The following is a 17549-nucleotide window of genomic DNA, read 5'->3' on the forward strand; positions in this document are numbered from 1 at the left end:
GTGTACACAATTTCATACTAATATCTTGTGTACAGAGAGAGATGAAAAATCGGTCGCAATTTCATAGGAATCCATGACCCAAAAAAATTTCGACTCTCAATATCTTCTAAATTTATTGATCTGTACACAAAATAACTGTAGCATATAACTGTTAAAAACGTAATGTATAAGTGTACACAATTTCATACTAATATCTTGTGTACAGAGGGAGATAATAAATCGGTAGCAATTTCATAGGAAGCCATGACCCAAAAAAATTTCAACTCTCAATATCTTCTAAATTTATTGATCTGTCCGCAAAGTAACTGTAGCATATAACTGTTAAAAACGTAATGTATTAGTGTACACAATTTCATACTAATATCTTGTGTACAGAGGGAGATGATTAATCGTTCGCAATTTTATAGGAATCCATGACCCAAAAAAATTTCAACTCTCAATATCATCTTAATTTATTGATCTGTCCGCAAAGTAACTGTAGCATATAACTGTTAAAAACGTAGTGTATAAGTGTACACAATTTCATACTAATATCTTGTGTACAGAGAGAGATGAAAAATCGGTCGCAATTTCATAGGAATCCATGACCCAAAAAAATTTCGACTCTCAATATCTTCTAAATTTATTGATCTGTACACAAAATAACTGTAGCATATAACTGTTAAAAACGTAATGTATAAGTGTACACAATTTCATACTAATATCTTGTGTACAGAGGGAGATAATAAATCGGTAGCAATTTCATAGGAAGCCATGACCCAAAAAAATTTCAACTCTCAATATCTTCTAAATTTATTGATCTGTCCGCAAAGTAACTGTAGCATATAACTGTTAAAAACGTAATGTATTAGTGTACACAATTTCATACTAATATCTTGTGTACAGGCGGAGATGATAAATCGGTCGCAATTTCATAGGAAGCCATGACCCAAAAAATTTCAACTCTCAATATCTTCTAAATTTATTGATCTGTACGCAAAATAACTGTAGCATATAACTGTTAAAAACGTAATGTATAAGTGTACACAATTTCATACTAATATCTTGTGTACAGAGGGAGATGATATATCGGTCGCAATTTCATAGGAATCCATGACCCAAAAAAATTTCAACTCTCAATATCTTCTAAATTTATTGATCTGTATGCAAAATAAGTGTCGCATATTACTGTTAAAAACGTAATGTATAAGTGTACACAATTTCATACTAATATCTTGTGTACAGAGGGAGATGATAAATCGGTCGCAATTTTAATTTTCAATAAAATCTGTCGAGTTCTTTTCTTTTCATTAATAATTTAAACAGTACTATTTTAACAAGTTAAGAAGTTTGGAACAGTAATTTTGTGGGGCAGTGCACAGAACCCTTGTGGTTGGGTTTTATTTATTTATTAACTTTTATGAAGAATAGACTGTTTTTGTGATCGGATTAGATAAATAGAGTGGTGCGCTCGTAGGTTTTTTGTCTTACGTCATATCCATATCTGTCTGTACTTTAAATGTCAAGCTCGGTTAATGATTATTTATTAAAGGAGTCTCCGTATCAGAATAAGCGAGAACAAATTAAAAGATCGCTATCTTCTTCTGAATTTGGTCAAGATAGGATTAAAATAAGAATAGGTTCTTTAAGTATAATACCTTTTAATATGGAAAGTTAACTGGATGTTGATAAAATCTCCTTGTTTAAATTATTGGCTGAATTTAGCGCTATGATTGATGCTAAGGGACTTGCTTGTAAGGAGGATTTGGATGAGTTGAAAACTCAGTTTTTCGCCTTACAGGATGAAAATAGTTTCTTAAGAGCATTTGTTGAGTATTTACAAAAGAGAAACGACACTTTGGAATACAGAATGGAGGTGATGGAAAATGAAGGTAGAAAAAACAATCTTCTTTTTAAAGGTTTGAATAATAGGGATTTGGAAGATTCAGAATTTATATCTACGTTTTGCAAAGATGTTTTAGAGGTTCCGGTCTCGCTTCATGATATTGCAAATGTTCACAAAATAAATATTGGTAATTTGGGGAAACATTTGCTAAAAGTTATTTTCACTAGAGCTAATACTGTCAGGGAAGTGTTGAAGAACACTAAAAAATTGAAAGGAACTGGTTCTTTTATTGACCGTGATTATCCAAGAGAATCGCCCTGAGAAGGGACATTCTTTATGTTGATGGAAAGAAATATGTACATATGGTGCGATCAGGATAATAAGGTGAAGGAGATGGCGAATGTAAGTGCAGATCGGATGGATTCGTCTAGTGAACGTCAGGCTGTTTTTCGTTCTGGCTCATCTTCACTGCCTGCAGCTTCATGAGATTTTGTCGTCAGTCGGAATCACATCAATAAGATAAATAAGTGTAGTGAATTTAATGTGAATAATTTACGTGTTCTTTCATTTAATGTAGCGGGCTTAAAAGCTAAATTTAGAGATCCTTATTTTTTAAATTTTGTACATGAGTTTGAAATTTTCCTTCTGTTTGAAACCTTTTTGATTGATGATGCTGGTTGTAGTGATTATTTTGGTGATTATTATTTACAATTTGTGCCAGCAAAGAGATCTTCTATTTATGGTAGAGCCAGTGGAGGCGAGCTTTATGGGATTAGGTCATCTCTCCCAAAAAATTTATTTAATTTTGTAAAAATTGATGGTACTGTTTTAATTTCCGTGAATATTTCTAATACTGCATTTTTTATTTATCCACTTTATATTAACTGTAACTCTTGGGATGATTGTTTTTCTAGAGTGGTTCAGTTTTCAGGTGAACATAATTCTTATAATTATATGTTGGTGGGTGATTGTAATGTTAGGATAGCAAGTATGCAGTCTCTTCCCGAGGATGTGTTTATTGATAACTGTAAGTGCAAACTCTCTAGGAATTCTAAGGATGGGGTTCTAGATAGATGGGGTACTGATTTTCTTGAGCTTTGTGAAAACTATAATTTAATTATTTTAAATGGTAGATTTCCGGGGGACTGTATGGGCGAATTTACTTATGTAAGTAATAAAGGCTGCTCTGTTAATGACATGTGCTCTATTTCTTTAGACTGTTTGTCTGTCATAGATGATTTCTGTGTTTTACCTGTTAATTATTCTGATCACCTGCCTCTCAGTATCACATTAAGGTCTGCTCCCTTCTCAGATGTGTTAGTTTTGCCTTTAATACCTCAGTTATTTTGGTCTGAGGATATGGTAGATAAATATAAATCAAATTTGGATTCTCTTCTATGTAGTGTTTGTACTTTTCCTACTGAGGTTCAAGATTGGCTATACACTCTTACGAATGCTATTAAAAGTTCTTTTCCCCCTTCTAAAACTTCCAATTTCGTTAGAATAATCAAAAAGAAACCCTGGTTTGTGGGGTCTGCCTTCGTGCTAGAAATAAATCTTTTAATTTACTAAAACTTTTTCGTGCTACTAATTCATCATTTGTTAGAAATGCTTATCTAGTGTCTAATATGGAGTATAAATCAGTTTGTTTGAACTAAAAGAAAGTGTATTACAATTCCCTTGTAGATTCTTGTACGAGGGTCGTTTGAAAAGTCCGTGCAAAAATAAAAACTACTTAATTTTTTGGGGTAAACCTTTTTTATTTTTCAACATAGTCTCCTTTTAGGCTTATACACTTCGCCCAACGCTGCTCTAGTTTGTTAATCCCTTCCGAATAATAGGATTTGTCCAAGTCTGAAAAATAGCCATTCTTTTCTGCAATCACCTCCTCGTTTGAATAAAATCTTTTTCCCGCCAGCCATTTCTTCATATTGGGGAACAAATAGTAGTCCGAGGGAGCCAAGTCTGGAGAATAGGGGGGATGTGAAACGAGTTGGAACCTTATTTCCATTAATTTTGCGACCACAACTGCTGAGGTGTGAGCTGGTGCGTTGTCGTGATGGAAAAGGACTTTTTTGTGGGCCAATCGTGGGCGTTTTTCTTGCAGCTCGGTTTTCAAACGGTCCAATAACGATGAATAATATACACCTGTAATAGTTTTACCCTTTTCCAGATAGTCGATGAGGATTATTCCTTGCGAATCCCAAAAGACAGTCGCCATAATCTTTCCGGCCGAAGGAACGGTCTTCGCCTTTTTTGGCGCAGATTCCCCCTTGGTAACCCATTGTTTAGATTGTTCTTTGGTCTCAGGAGTGTAGTGATGTATCCATGTTTCATCCACAGTGACGAAACGACGTTTAAAGTCATTCAGTTCATCTTCAGCATCCTCCGCTCTCGATAATTTGGTAATGACCAGTGGTGAGAGTGACATTGAAGAGGAGGACGATGATTTTTGTATTGGGTGTAAAGGTTATTTTTATGATAGGAAGGGCCCAAAATGCGATTGGCTTCAATGGATAACATGCAAGAGATGGCTACATGAAATTTGCAGCAAAGACAATTTGCATTGCAAAAAATGTTAAAAATTAAACAAAAAATGTCTTTTGTTCGGTGTTCTTTCACCTCAGTGTTTAATGAGAATATTTTGCTGTTTACCTAACATTAAATTTGTAATTTTTTCTTTCTCAATTTATATCTTAAGATATTGTTGCATCTTCCCCCATCAACCTGGGCGTTGATACATTTGGTGTTGTTTTTCGATAACCCAGTTTCCTACAGAACGGAAATAAGTGTTAAGTGTGGCATCTTCCCCCCACTTACCTTATTATATGTTAGAAGTGCAAACAGTGCAAACTATATATATTCGACCTTCACCTTTCGTACTGTTGCGTAAATGGGAAGAAGTGAATGTAAGAGATCTAACCGTTCAGTGTGACTCCAAGGTATTTGATCTTGGAAGAATTCCGTGGGACATCCATACTAATCAGAAATTAAATAAGGACTAAATCGGCACGTCTACGCGAAAGAAATCATTTCCTCCTAATTGATTCATTTCAAATTTGACACTTTATACAAATATTTTATTTTTAATAATATTATTCTGGAGATAAGGCCGGAAACTGCACAATAGCGGGAAAGCGTGTCCTGGTAAATGTTTCAAATAAAATTTTTAGATACAAATGGGATGTGTTTTTGTAATTGTACTCGGGCGTTCTGTGAATACGTGTTTTTTATTAAACTATTAGACTGTGCGTTTCCGCCTGTCGGCATTGTGGCCAACGTAACTTTTTTGTTTAGGCCATGTTTTTTAATGTCTCTCTACAAAATTGGTGTTTGTAAATCTACAGTGCCATATTTTTTAATTGATTTTTTTTTTTCACATTATTCGTAAATGGCTAGAACAATTTTAGTTAAAACTTACAGTTCTATAATTTTACATTCTTCCCAGTACATGAATTTATTGCTTCTTGTAGTTATAGTTTATATAGTTAGTAAAATGGACCTTTTTTTCATGTTCTTCATTAACATTTTCAACTTTTAAAAATTAATGTACATACTCTACATAAACAAATGACTCACGTGGAACCCACACACTAGACTTAAAAGACAAGCAATAACGAAACGTGCGAAACTGCTGTACAGACTAAAGGCCAAATTGCCCTTAGAACTCAAACGTTTAATATACGAGTACAGTACTATTTTCAAACCTATGTGGACTTACAGACTAGAACTGTGGGGTTCAGCTAAATCTACAAACATACGGACAGTACAAACATTTCAGTCAAAACTTCTCCGACAGATAGCTGACGCTCCTTTTTACGGTGACTAACCTCACTCTTCACAACGACTTCAACATCCCCTTCATAGACCAACTCGCCAAGACGAAATATCAAAAATTTCATACTGCTCTCTCTACTTGCTCCAATCCTTTCGTACAGTCTCTCGCCTCCTCTGACATTCCAGACAATCCTTCTCGTAGTCTGACCTCCTTTTGTCTGAAGACCATCACCATCAAAATCGGTTTCCTGTCGAGAGCAGCTACCACCCCTGGGTAGCTTCTCTCCGCCTGCTCATCACGCACCAACATATCTCATCCACCTTCTAATTTTCTTATTGTATATGTTTATACAGATTGTAAATAACTAAATAAATAAAACTTTTAAAAAATCCCAGCTGCTTAAAAAATAAAGAAAAAACATTATAGAGTTTTATTTCAAAATTTGTAATGATAAAACACACAGAGAAAAAGTAAAAAAAATTGTTTGATGTACTCAATAAATTGAGATAGAACTAAATATATTTCAAGATTTACTTTAAGCTTGGAAATATATTTGGTGAAGCGTAAAGAAAGAAAAACGGAATTTCTTGTATTTATTTAAACACCAATTCTTCTATCTGCTTTCTTAAATAAAGAATATTTACAAACTGCTTTAAAACGGCAAGAAAAGTAAGTTTACCAAAGGAAGCATTATCGTTTTTATTAAAGCGCCCAGGTATCGATTTTATTCCTTCAACTATCGTCTTATCTACTGGAGAAGTATCCTTACTATTCCTGCCCTCATTATATTTTTCCTTCCTTACAGGAAAAACGCATATTTATTGGTTCGGAGTTTCCTTCTCGAAGAAAGAAAGAAGATAATTCTAAGGACAACTTTCCTTAAAAAAGAAGTAGAAGTCTCCAAAAGAAAGTGATTTCTTTTTGGCAGCTTCACAGCAAGAGAAGCAATATTTTTTCAAAAAAAATAATCGTTTTCAACAATCTAGATTTTTATTCTTTTGTTTTATTCCCTTTCACAAACAGATGTTTTGATTACCAAGAGACAAAAAAGAGTGTACAATTTAGATACTGTGCTCGAAAACTACTGTTAGTTAAAATATTTCAGATATTTCGTTGAGGTGCCACCAGAGTACCTTGTAATATTTGGTCAACATTACTTTCCAGAAAGTGCCATTTTACCGAGTCACTTTCACGATTAATTTCAATTTTCTTCGACAACGAATTTTCCTTTAAACATTGTATACTCCCTACGCGTATGCGTTCTATCATATTTATTAATTTTTTATTTTATTTTTTTGGCGCATCAACAGCTGAGGTTATTAGCGCTCGGAGCTTTTTCCAGAGCACTGCCGGCCTCCGGACGGTGTTCTCTCTTTACAGACAACACTGTCCATCACCGGACAGTGAGCTGTAAGAAGCTCCTAGGAAGAGAAAATCTAAAGGGTCAGCTGCTGGATTCGAACCCGGGACCTCCGCGTGGGAGTCCAGTATGCTAACCTCATAGCTAATCATTTCCCTACATATTTATTTGAAACATTTTTAAAGTAAAATTTATTTGAGAAATATGTTAGAGACCACCATAAGAAAAAGTAAAAATAAACTCTTCTTTATATTTATGAATTTTTAGTTTTTTACCTTAAAATTGAAGAAAATCCAAGAATAAATTCTTCATCATAAATTAGCATCCATCCTTAGGGAAGTCCGCCTCAAATACAATTCTTATTGCCAGAATAAGGGATCTTCCTCCAACGAAAGTATTTTTATTACAGTATTTCCAATAAGTGATTGACTACTCTTAGATTTAGAGCAAGTCTAAAGAACGCTTCATCAATCTATCTAATGTATAAATGGCCAGTCTTGTATCTAGCACATCAAAGGCGGTACCACAGAAATATATGCCTAACAATTTGTTCAAATCCAAGAGCTTTAGCTCTGAGGTAAACATAGGCGAACAGTTTAACAACTTTGTGGTAAATTGTTAAATAACATTTTGCGGTTGAGGTTTTAAAGTATTTTGTAACAAAGTGACTTGTAAGTACATTATAAGCTATCTGTGAAATTGTTTTCTAATAAAATAATGCTTTTTTTTCTCATTTATTTACATTTTTTTAAAAAAAAACCTAGTCCTTATATTAATTAATGGAATTATTTTTTTCCCCTGAACGAAAGCCCAGAGAATTGGGACACCATCAAACGGTTCCAAATGTTTTCTCCAACCCGTCAGAAATACTATTTTTCAATATAAATATAAAAACCCATTTCTAAAATATTTGTTACAACTTATAAAATTAAACAAATATTCTAAATAAATTATAAAATTCATCAAGGAAAAGATTACAACTTGCTCATTTTGATCAACAACGCTTATATGGAACATTTTTCAATTAATATTTATTTAAGGGCACTGTAAAATCAGGCATTGCTATTTAAATATTGTGTGCATCTTGTACATTATTAAAGAGAGTTAAAGTGCTACTAAAATTCCGATGTACCTCTATTTAATAAATGAATTTTTTTTCGCCACTTTTCATGAACTTTTACGAAAATGGATCTTACAATTTTCTCTACTGTTCTTACGTACATATACATGTAGTTTATAATTTCTAATTGGATTATTTTTTTCCATATCCATTTTTGGAACAAAGGGAAGAATTAAATACATATGTTCTACAATTTAGGACCTCTGAGAAATGTAATACGAGAAGTCATGAGAGTTTTAACTCGATACCTTTTCTTCAAATTTTAAATTTAAGATTTCTGAATTGATAAAAATTTTAAATGCTAGTTTTACTTTCTCATTGCTAAGCAATGTTTGGTTGAATTATACAATATGTTGAAGTACATAATACATATGTGCGGATGCTAACATTAAATTCATACTGTATACATACTAATTACAGAATGAATGAAATTATCTTTTATACGTTCAAGTTAATTGTATTAGCTAAAGTTGTTTGCACATTAAAAGTAAATTGTTGTGAGTTTAACGTTAATTAGTAAGCTAATGTTCCTTTAGTTTCAGAGCAAGAGCATATTTTGTTTTCTTCATTTTCCAACAAAATTTTTAGATCAAATACTTAAGTTTTTCATAAACTTTAAATTTTTTAAAAAAAGTAAATTATTCATATAATCTAAGAGGATGTTTGGAGCGAGTGGAGAGATAGTATGACTCCAAGGAGTGAGATATTTTACCCTTTCTCAGCACTTTCCTTGCCCAATTCCAGGTGTCTTACGACCTGTGCTGAAGGATGGATGTCACATGAATGACTTTTTTGAATAAGGAACTTCCAAAGACTTTTCTAGTTATAGAAAGTTTTGGAAGGTCATTCGACCTTCCGGGAGGTTACCAGATTAGATGTGTGTGAAGCGAATGATCACATTAAAAAACAACTTTTAATTTGGGACTTTTAATATCTGGGAATAGTTTGCAGATCCAGGAGTGTATAGAAAACAAGTATGATTCATCCTGATACAGGAAGATTCAGATGTAGTTGCCCCAATTAAGAAAAGGAGCTTCAAAAATCAAGGAAAAAGTAGGAAATAATACCAACAATTTCAATCAAATTAGTGTATTATGACTAAGGAACGGATTTTTATGTATTTAAAAATGCCAAATATTTAATTAAAATATGCATTTATTTTCGTCAATTATGTGGAAAATATGTGATTTTCTTAAAATATTTTCTGGAATATTTAAGTAAAATGGACATTTTTTTTTTAAGAAAATGGATTTTTTTTTTTTGGCAAGTTATAATTATTTATACGAGAAAAGAACATTTTTACAATTTATAATAATTTATTAGGAACAATGTAATTTGTTTTTACAAGTTATAATGATTTTTACAACAAAGAACATCAGCATCACTATCAAGTTTTCCAATAACTGCATTGGCAATATACCTGCCCTCAACGTCAGTGGTTTCATCAATTGACACCCAAATCGGTCCATCTTTGATATGTTCTCGAATTTTGGTTAGTGTATCTTTATAGATATCTTCCAGGTAGTTTTTCCTCAGAGCGCTCTCGTCAGGCATTTTTTCCCCAATATAGGTCTCTAAGAATCCTATGAAATGAGGATTTTTAAGTTTGTGGAAAGGGATATCTGCTCTAACCAAAGCCCGACACAGATCTGTACTCAGAGTAGACTTACTTGATGATGGAGATGTAAGGAAGGCTTGATAGGACGTCCTCTCTTTATTTCTGTTTTTATTCTCTATGTGCGATCTGGTGGCAATATGTTGGGTGACTTGGGAACGTTGAGAGCAAGAAACGCGCTTGTCACAAGCTGTGCAGTACAAAATGTCTCCATCACTCCGAAAAAGTTCTGCTGGAAACTCGCGAAGATATTTAGCAACCAGTTGTTTGTTTGAGGCCGATGTTCGTGGCATTTCACCCAAAAAAGAATACACTAAGTGACCGAACGAAATGAATTGGACACTTCAACGAACGAGCTGAAAGAACAGACAACGTCAGACAACTTCAAAGAACTAACAAGTGCCCGTCACTGTTTAGCAGCATTCTGAGTAAATTACAATAACCATTGTACCCACTGTGATTCACAGCCCTACAGTCTGTGGTTCACAGTTCCTGTCAACCACCTCCCAATTATGAAAATATGCCCAAAATGAAAAATATGAAAAAATATGTACATATTTTGATTAAATATGTAGAAATATTTATTTATTTTAATCAAATATGTATAAATATGCGTTAACATCCAAATATGTGGAAATATGTGAAATAAAAGTAGACTCAAACGGCTTAAAAAGTGTCAGTATGAATACTTCTAGTTGAAAAACGTCTGTAAATTGCCTAGAAAAAAAAATGTAAATACATACGAATCCGTTCCCTAATTATGACTCTTATCGCCGATAGAATAGAAAAGCTAGAATGTATAAATTAGTTCACCTTATTTAAGAAAATAAACTTCAAAAACAAAGAGGAAATTATCAACTATTAGCTGGAATAACCAAGAAATTAGTGTATTCTGGTTTTCACCACCGTTATCCATAGCAGAGCTAAAACATATTAGTAAATTGCCCTTATTTGAAAATTAGTACTGAAAAAAACAAAAGAAAAATTTGGAAATATTAGTCAGAAGGACCATCAAAATGTGCTTTTCGGCTTTCCCTATCTATAGCTAGAATATACAGATTTAGTCACCCAGATTTTAAAATGGGGTTCCATAAACCAAGAAAAAATTAAGAAATAATAGCTAGAATGGCCAGACATAGTGCGTTTAGGACCTCATCACCAATAGTCTCCACCTCATCAATTGTAGAATAACTCTGAAACTTATTACGCTAGTATTACACAACTTTACGTACCAAAAAATACACAATATTATAAAATAAAAATACATCATTGGTTGTACGGAATGTTTCAGACAAGGGCAGACATATTTGTCGACACAGTTGGAGCCGATCAGTTTATCACTTAATATGATTGGCAGGTGGAACAATGGTAGAGAAATGGGGCAGTAAACTTCTATTTTTCAGTTTATATGGAGGTAGGATTACTTAAGTTGATGAAATGTCAGGATTGATTCCAGGCACATGACAGTAATCCAGGACCTGATGAATGCTTTTATTACTTAATTAAAGGATCATAAAGCTGTAAGTTGAAGAAAGTAGAAAAAGTATAGATTCCAATAATATAATCTTTAGGAAAAAAGTTCTCATAAAAACCGAGTAAATCGTTGATAAATTTAAACAGTTCAATTATTTAATTAATTCTAAGAATAAAGCCGAGTAATATTGTAAGTAAGTTACTCTCAGAATTACGAATTTGAAATTCGATTTTAGGACAAACTTTATAAACATATACAAAGGGTTAAATGAGTCCATTCTTTCTTTTTCATTAAAAGTAATGTGTTTCTCTTGCTAGGCTATTTAGCCCCATTTAGGGTTAATTAAATAAAATTACACCGCAATCTTTTGAAACAATATTTTTTATTATTACAATTAACGAAGCTGGAACCAAAATAAATACATAAGAGATATTTCATTCCAATAACTTTAGTTTCTGATAGAATCATGTAAAAAGAGCTTAAATTAGAACACATAATTGGACATCTCTAAGTGTTCTTTGTTGTCCAGCAACTTAGAAGGATTTATTTTTCTCTTAACATCAGTCCATTCATATCCAAACTAATAATACTTCCATTTTATTTCAGGTCACATCCATGATTTTTTTTGGATTTGGTCATGCATTCTTCACTGCAAACAATGACCTTCTCCGCAAGTTTATTGTTAACAGACACTTAGCGGTACAGTTGAAATACTTAACTTTATTTTAGTTACTTTTTTGTTTCTTAAATTTGAAAAATAATAGAAAGTCTTGATCAGTTAATCTCTGGTGTTTTTTTGTACCATGTTAAAAAAAAAATACTCATTGTAACTAAAACAAAACAAAACATTAAATTTCTCTAAATTAGGGGCCCCCACTAACATTTAAGTGCAACATTTCCATCTTAACTTGTACTTTGGATGAATATAAAACATTTTTCTGGCGTAGGGTCAAAGTAGACTACTTGCCTATATGCGAATTTTCTTATTGAATGGGCAAAAAATGATAAAGCAAGCAAAAAAGAAGTTGAAAACATTTTTGTATCATAATGTTGCTCTACTCTTATCTCCGTCAAGCAGTCCCTTATATCAGGTATTTTATTCTCTGAAGAAACTTAGTATAAAGAAAAACTAATATATTGCGTCTTTTGTCAACGAATCTCAAAACAATCTTAAAAACATCTCTTTTTTTAGAGTTATACATGTAAAGAGATTTTATGTTTACCTTCAGGCGAACATTAGTTTAATTCAAGGAGGTAATTTTTCAAACAAATGTTTACAATTTAAATTACTTTTGAATTTGCAGCTTCGCTAACATTAACAGTGTGGTTTATTGCAGCAACATTAAAAATGTTTAGAAAATGTGCTACATATGTACTGTTAAATTTTGTGACAGATGTGTGACATTTATTAAATAATTATTCCATATTCAAAAATGAAGAAATAAGTAGGAAATAATAGCAAGAATCATCAGTAAATTGGTTTATTTTGGTTCTCACTGCAGATAAATACAGCAGATTAAGAATATACATATTAGTTCGTCCTTTTTTGGAAAAAGAGACTTCAAAAACAGTGGAAAAAATTGGAAATAGTTAAAAGTGACCAGCAAGTTTGGTCTATACTGCAGAATTTTAATGTAGGGTTAGATTCTAGATAATGCGTCGCTAAAATTTAGAATTAGAACTTTCAAAACGTAAGGAAAATTTGGAAATGTTAGCTAGAATGACTAACAATTTAGTGCAATTTGGATCTTAACAACGAAATGTATAGCAGATCTATTTTTTACATTTTAAGTCGCTTTAATTTGGGAAAAGAATTTCAAAAATGCGAGAGAAATTATGAGATAATTGCTAGAATGACTAGCAAATTAGTGTAATTTTTGTTTTATAAGAAGAGCTAAGTTACACATATTTGGTCGCCTTATTTTGGAAATATAGCTTTAAAATCGACGGTAAAATTATGTAAAAATAGCTAGAATGACCAGCAAATAAGTGCTATTTGTTTTTTAACACCAACTTCCGTTGCTAGGCTTTCTTTAAATTATTTACACGGTTTTAAAGTTTGGTTGGACTAATCCAATTTTACATAAATCCTATTTTTACTAGTTTTATTCTAAACGCTTTCATGATTTTGAGGAAAACCGCGTGAATTGCAGTAAGAGCGAACTTCCTTTTACATCAAATCTCAATTAGTTTGCTGTACTTTTATCTAATTGAACTGTTTTACAACGGTTGACATAAAAAAAAAGAAAAAAGAAGTGTTTCTGATCTATCCTAAACCATCTCTTCCTCAGTTAACAAAATTATTGACGTAGCTTTGTCCTCAGACGGAACATTCAATTAACGGGTCTAAAATTCAATTCTAAACAAATTTAATTTAAAGATCTGCCAGGAACATTAAAATTGATACGTGGAATTTAATAATTATGACACTCAGAATCTCTGATAATTGAATTTTTCGATTCTCTGTTACATTAAGCGAAGGACACGTTTAATACTTTCATTTGCAGGCGAAAAACAGCGGCAAAAGCAGGAAAAATTACTCCTTTTTTCGGAATTGAATCTTTCATTAATAGGAAAGAATAAACGAAATTCGGTAAAAGTTAAATATTTTTGTATTGATGTAGAAGTATTTTTATAAAAGGTGCTCAAAGTACCAATATGGTACTTATGGTCTCCTTAAGTCGTCAAAAATCTTTGCAAAGGAGGCTTCCAACAGCATCTGTTTCTTTGTTGACTGGGTACCTTGTATTGCGACCAAATTAAATCTATTGTACTCCCTCACTTGTCCAAGTTGTGGCCATGCTACAGTGCAAATATCAATCATCTTTGTTATTCGTGTTCTTAGGCCCTGAAAAAATGGCTGATCCACTGATACAGCTTCTTTTTTTTATCTTAGGCACGTCAACATTTGTGCTCATTGGCACTAGTAGCCTTTTTTAAGTGTTCCCTCGTAACAGATAACACTGACAACAACTACTGTAAGAGGCTGTGATAATTGAAAAGATCTAATCAGGCTTTACTAACCGAAATCTCCGCAGCGGGTCTACCACTCTAAACCACATATATTTTATTTTCTACAAAAATCGAATTTCGATAGAATCACAAATGAAAATAATTGGCCGGTTAAAATTCAACTCACCAGAGCACGACAGAGTAGTTCGTACACTGTCTAATTGTTGAAATTATAATTAGGTCCTCAATGCCAAATTGTGAAAATATTAGGAAAATGGAGTCAGATAGAAAAGGGCAAAAAGGAAAACCCATCTTCTTTATCTGTTAGTTACCATGGTGACGATACGCACTCAATGTACTGTACGCAGTTTTCCATCTACCTTATATTTGAGTTATGATAATACCCCTATTTTTTCCATTCATAAAAAATGCAGTTATCATTATTATATATAATTATAGTTATAGCTATTATTATTGTATTAAAAAAGAAACAAAAAAAAAATCTATGTTCATTCAAAATCTAACAAATTCTTTGCTTAACATGTTTTACCATCTTCTTTGTTGGACATAAATTTGTAAAAATGAAGAGAAAATATAAAAATATATGCCACAAAGTATGTCAAACATAAAAGTATGATAACTTGCTTCTGCTCCTACAGTTAAATTAAAATACATTTTTTACTTTATGAATAAATCTATATTTCATTTTAGCAATAAATTCTTAGCAAAACTCTTGCTATATGTCGGCTATTTTTTTTTTACCCTTCGCCCTCGTGTACAGTGACGTTTTATTTTTTTTTTTTAGCAAACACTTCTTTTTTTGGAGGAAAAGTGGAATATATGAGCGAACTCTTATCACTTTACTTCTTCTTTGCTTTTGTCACTTCCCTTTCAAATTTTTCACATTTATTTAACTAAAAAATACTTCCTTTTTTTAGATGTGACCCCTTTTTACACAAAAATACGCTTTTAACGGCGGTCTAACAGTTTAATTTGAAACTTAGGTGTTTAAGAAATCTTTATTTATAACTTTAAGCTTCCGTCTCAATCCCCTGAAGCTTTCCGCGTGGTTACGACGTTCATGTAATTGGATCATCGGAGAGAGAGAAAACAATAACAAAAGATTGACAAATCGTGGAAAGCTGAAATTTGGTATTCCGTTTTGATATTATCACTTTTGATGCACACTTTTGTCCGAAATCGGTCACACAGAAGTAACACATTATAAATCAATCAATAATCATTCAATTGTTGGCGTTTTTCTTGAAAACGAATTTCTTTAACTCATAAACTTTCTTTAAAACTTATTCTCTTCTGATTTCCACGAACTATTTCTTTAAAGTCGGTCTCATTTTCTCTTCCAGTCCACACTGTAACCATCCGGTTACAGTTTTGCTCCAACTACTTTTCTCTGCCACACCTGAACTTTTGTTTCCTACTTATGAAGTGTACTTAAGTCTGACTAAGATAACAGGAAGGATGCAGCTATTAAATTCTACACGTTACTATTCTATTGCTGTACAGTCTTTCATTATTTTCTTCAGGGACCAATATTTATTGAGGCAAAGTCCTACATATTCCCCAGAACTGCCTGAAGAATGATGTTCTGTAGATAACGTTACAAATAACAGTTTATAGAACTAAGTAAAAGCACAAAGCGAATGCTTGAATGTTGCGAATTTTTAAAGAAAATTGTACGAGCCGTTTTAGATTTTTTTTTCCCAAAAATCTGTTCAATAAAATGGTGGCTGATTTTTGTGTAAAAGTTTAGTGACGATTTCCTTGGCGGCACCGAAAAGAAATATCCATTATGAACTTTCCGCGACCTACAATCATGTAAATCAATTTGTGAAATCCATATTTTTCTGACCCAGAATACCTTAAAATTCAATATCGAAAATTCGCACAATTACAATTTTATAATTACTGAAAAATAAAAATTATACAAGTACCTAAACTATTACTTGCTGTTAATAATCAAAACTTTACCATCTATAAAATGGGATAAAAGCCAATGATGCTGCAAAACTGTTGAGATATATCTGTTAATTAGATCACTAGAGTTGGATGGTTAGTTTGTAACATACTCGAGAGCATATTCTCCAAAAAGGGTGCCCTACAAACCTTATCTCAACATTTAGTAGAACACTCGCTACTTTTGTAATAACCAAGAAGCATTCAATTAAGCAATATTATCTATGACAAGTCTACCGCATACTACGTACATTAGTTTGTATGTTTACTTCGACCATCTTGTTTAGAGTTACACTTTAAATTTAACCATTTATTTATTTATATTTATAGTGGAAAGTACTCATTTATTTTCCGAGTGTATTTATTGTACATAAAATTTCCGAATAAAAAAATACCAGAATATAAAACACGAGTACGCTTAAAGTTGTTGGTTGTTTAACAGCCTTTTGGCTTCTACTAGGAAATCAATTAATTGTGAAAATAATCTAAGCCTTCCCTCTGATGTAAATTATTTGGTCTTCGTTTAGATTATTAGTATTTTTAAAGGTTTCCACCATCAACGTTTCCAAGAAATCAACAGTAACCATATATATTTTTCCCTCTCAATCTGTTACATAAGCTATGCGTCAATAACTTCAAACATGGTTTCCAAGAATGTAGTTTTTCATAAATATAAATGGCTCAAAGTGTGCGAGTGGTGATTAGAAAATACGACAAAAAATGAAAAATTCATAGAAATATTTGGTAAGGCAGGTATAGTTGTCCAAATAAGGAAAAGGGTGATCGAAATGGTTGGGACATGTGAAAAGGATGCCTACGTGAAGGATACTACAAAAATTATTAAACTGAAAACCAGGAGGCGCAAAAGTATTCGAGAACGTCATCGACTTGAATAGCTGAGTGGAATAACTCCGACGGGTTGGAATGAGTAGATGGCACCTTAAGGCTGTAGACCGAAAGAAATAGCGAAAAACTTATTGAAAGGACCCAGGTCCTACTCTAAGTAAATAGAACAATCAAAAATAATGAAAAATTTAAACAACTAAAAATTCATGACGAAAGAAACATTTAAAACCAAAATTAAATTTTAAGGTACCACATTTAAGCAAATGAAGAAGTTAGCATAATTGAATTTTAAAAAGATAACATCTGAAGGATAGTACACCTATTGAAATTACAATAAAATACAATATTTAAATATTCTGAAAGAAATAAATCATATGATAAATTTCATATGGAGAGTCTCAATGCGATGAAGCAGGTACATAAACTAATCTTAGTTCATGTTTTATCAGTTGAAGAACTAACGATTCTAAGAAGGGGTTCCTGAGGACTTTCATCTAAAGGGATTTTCAGTTAAATTGATCCGTGGAACTAAAGAAGGTTAGGAACTTCTGCTTTAGGCCATTAGGACTAGCTCTATTGGAGACATAATAACATGCAGCATTGGT

The 17549-nt window shown here is 32.4% G+C and overlaps 1 protein-coding gene and 1 long non-coding RNA gene across 2 annotated transcripts in view; one reads left to right on the forward strand and one right to left on the reverse strand.

The window, feature by feature from the left end:
• The window catches only part of LOC141449938 (cyclic nucleotide-gated cation channel subunit A-like), a 223382-nt gene that overhangs the window by 193059 nt on the left and 12774 nt on the right, over positions 1 to 17549 (reverse strand). The window lies entirely within an intron of this gene.
• On the forward strand, positions 8475 to 11873 carry LOC141449933 (uncharacterized). Its single transcript, XR_012455774.1, has 4 exons — positions 8475 to 8580; positions 9028 to 9136; positions 10990 to 11218; positions 11779 to 11873. It is a non-coding gene; the product is annotated as an uncharacterized lncRNA (long non-coding RNA).

Source organism: Rhodnius prolixus, unplaced genomic scaffold (genome assembly GCF_049639745.1).
Source record: "Rhodnius prolixus isolate KJV_2025 unplaced genomic scaffold, Rpr scaffold_2, whole genome shotgun sequence".
Classification (NCBI taxonomy): Eukaryota; Metazoa; Arthropoda; class Insecta; order Hemiptera; family Reduviidae; genus Rhodnius; species Rhodnius prolixus.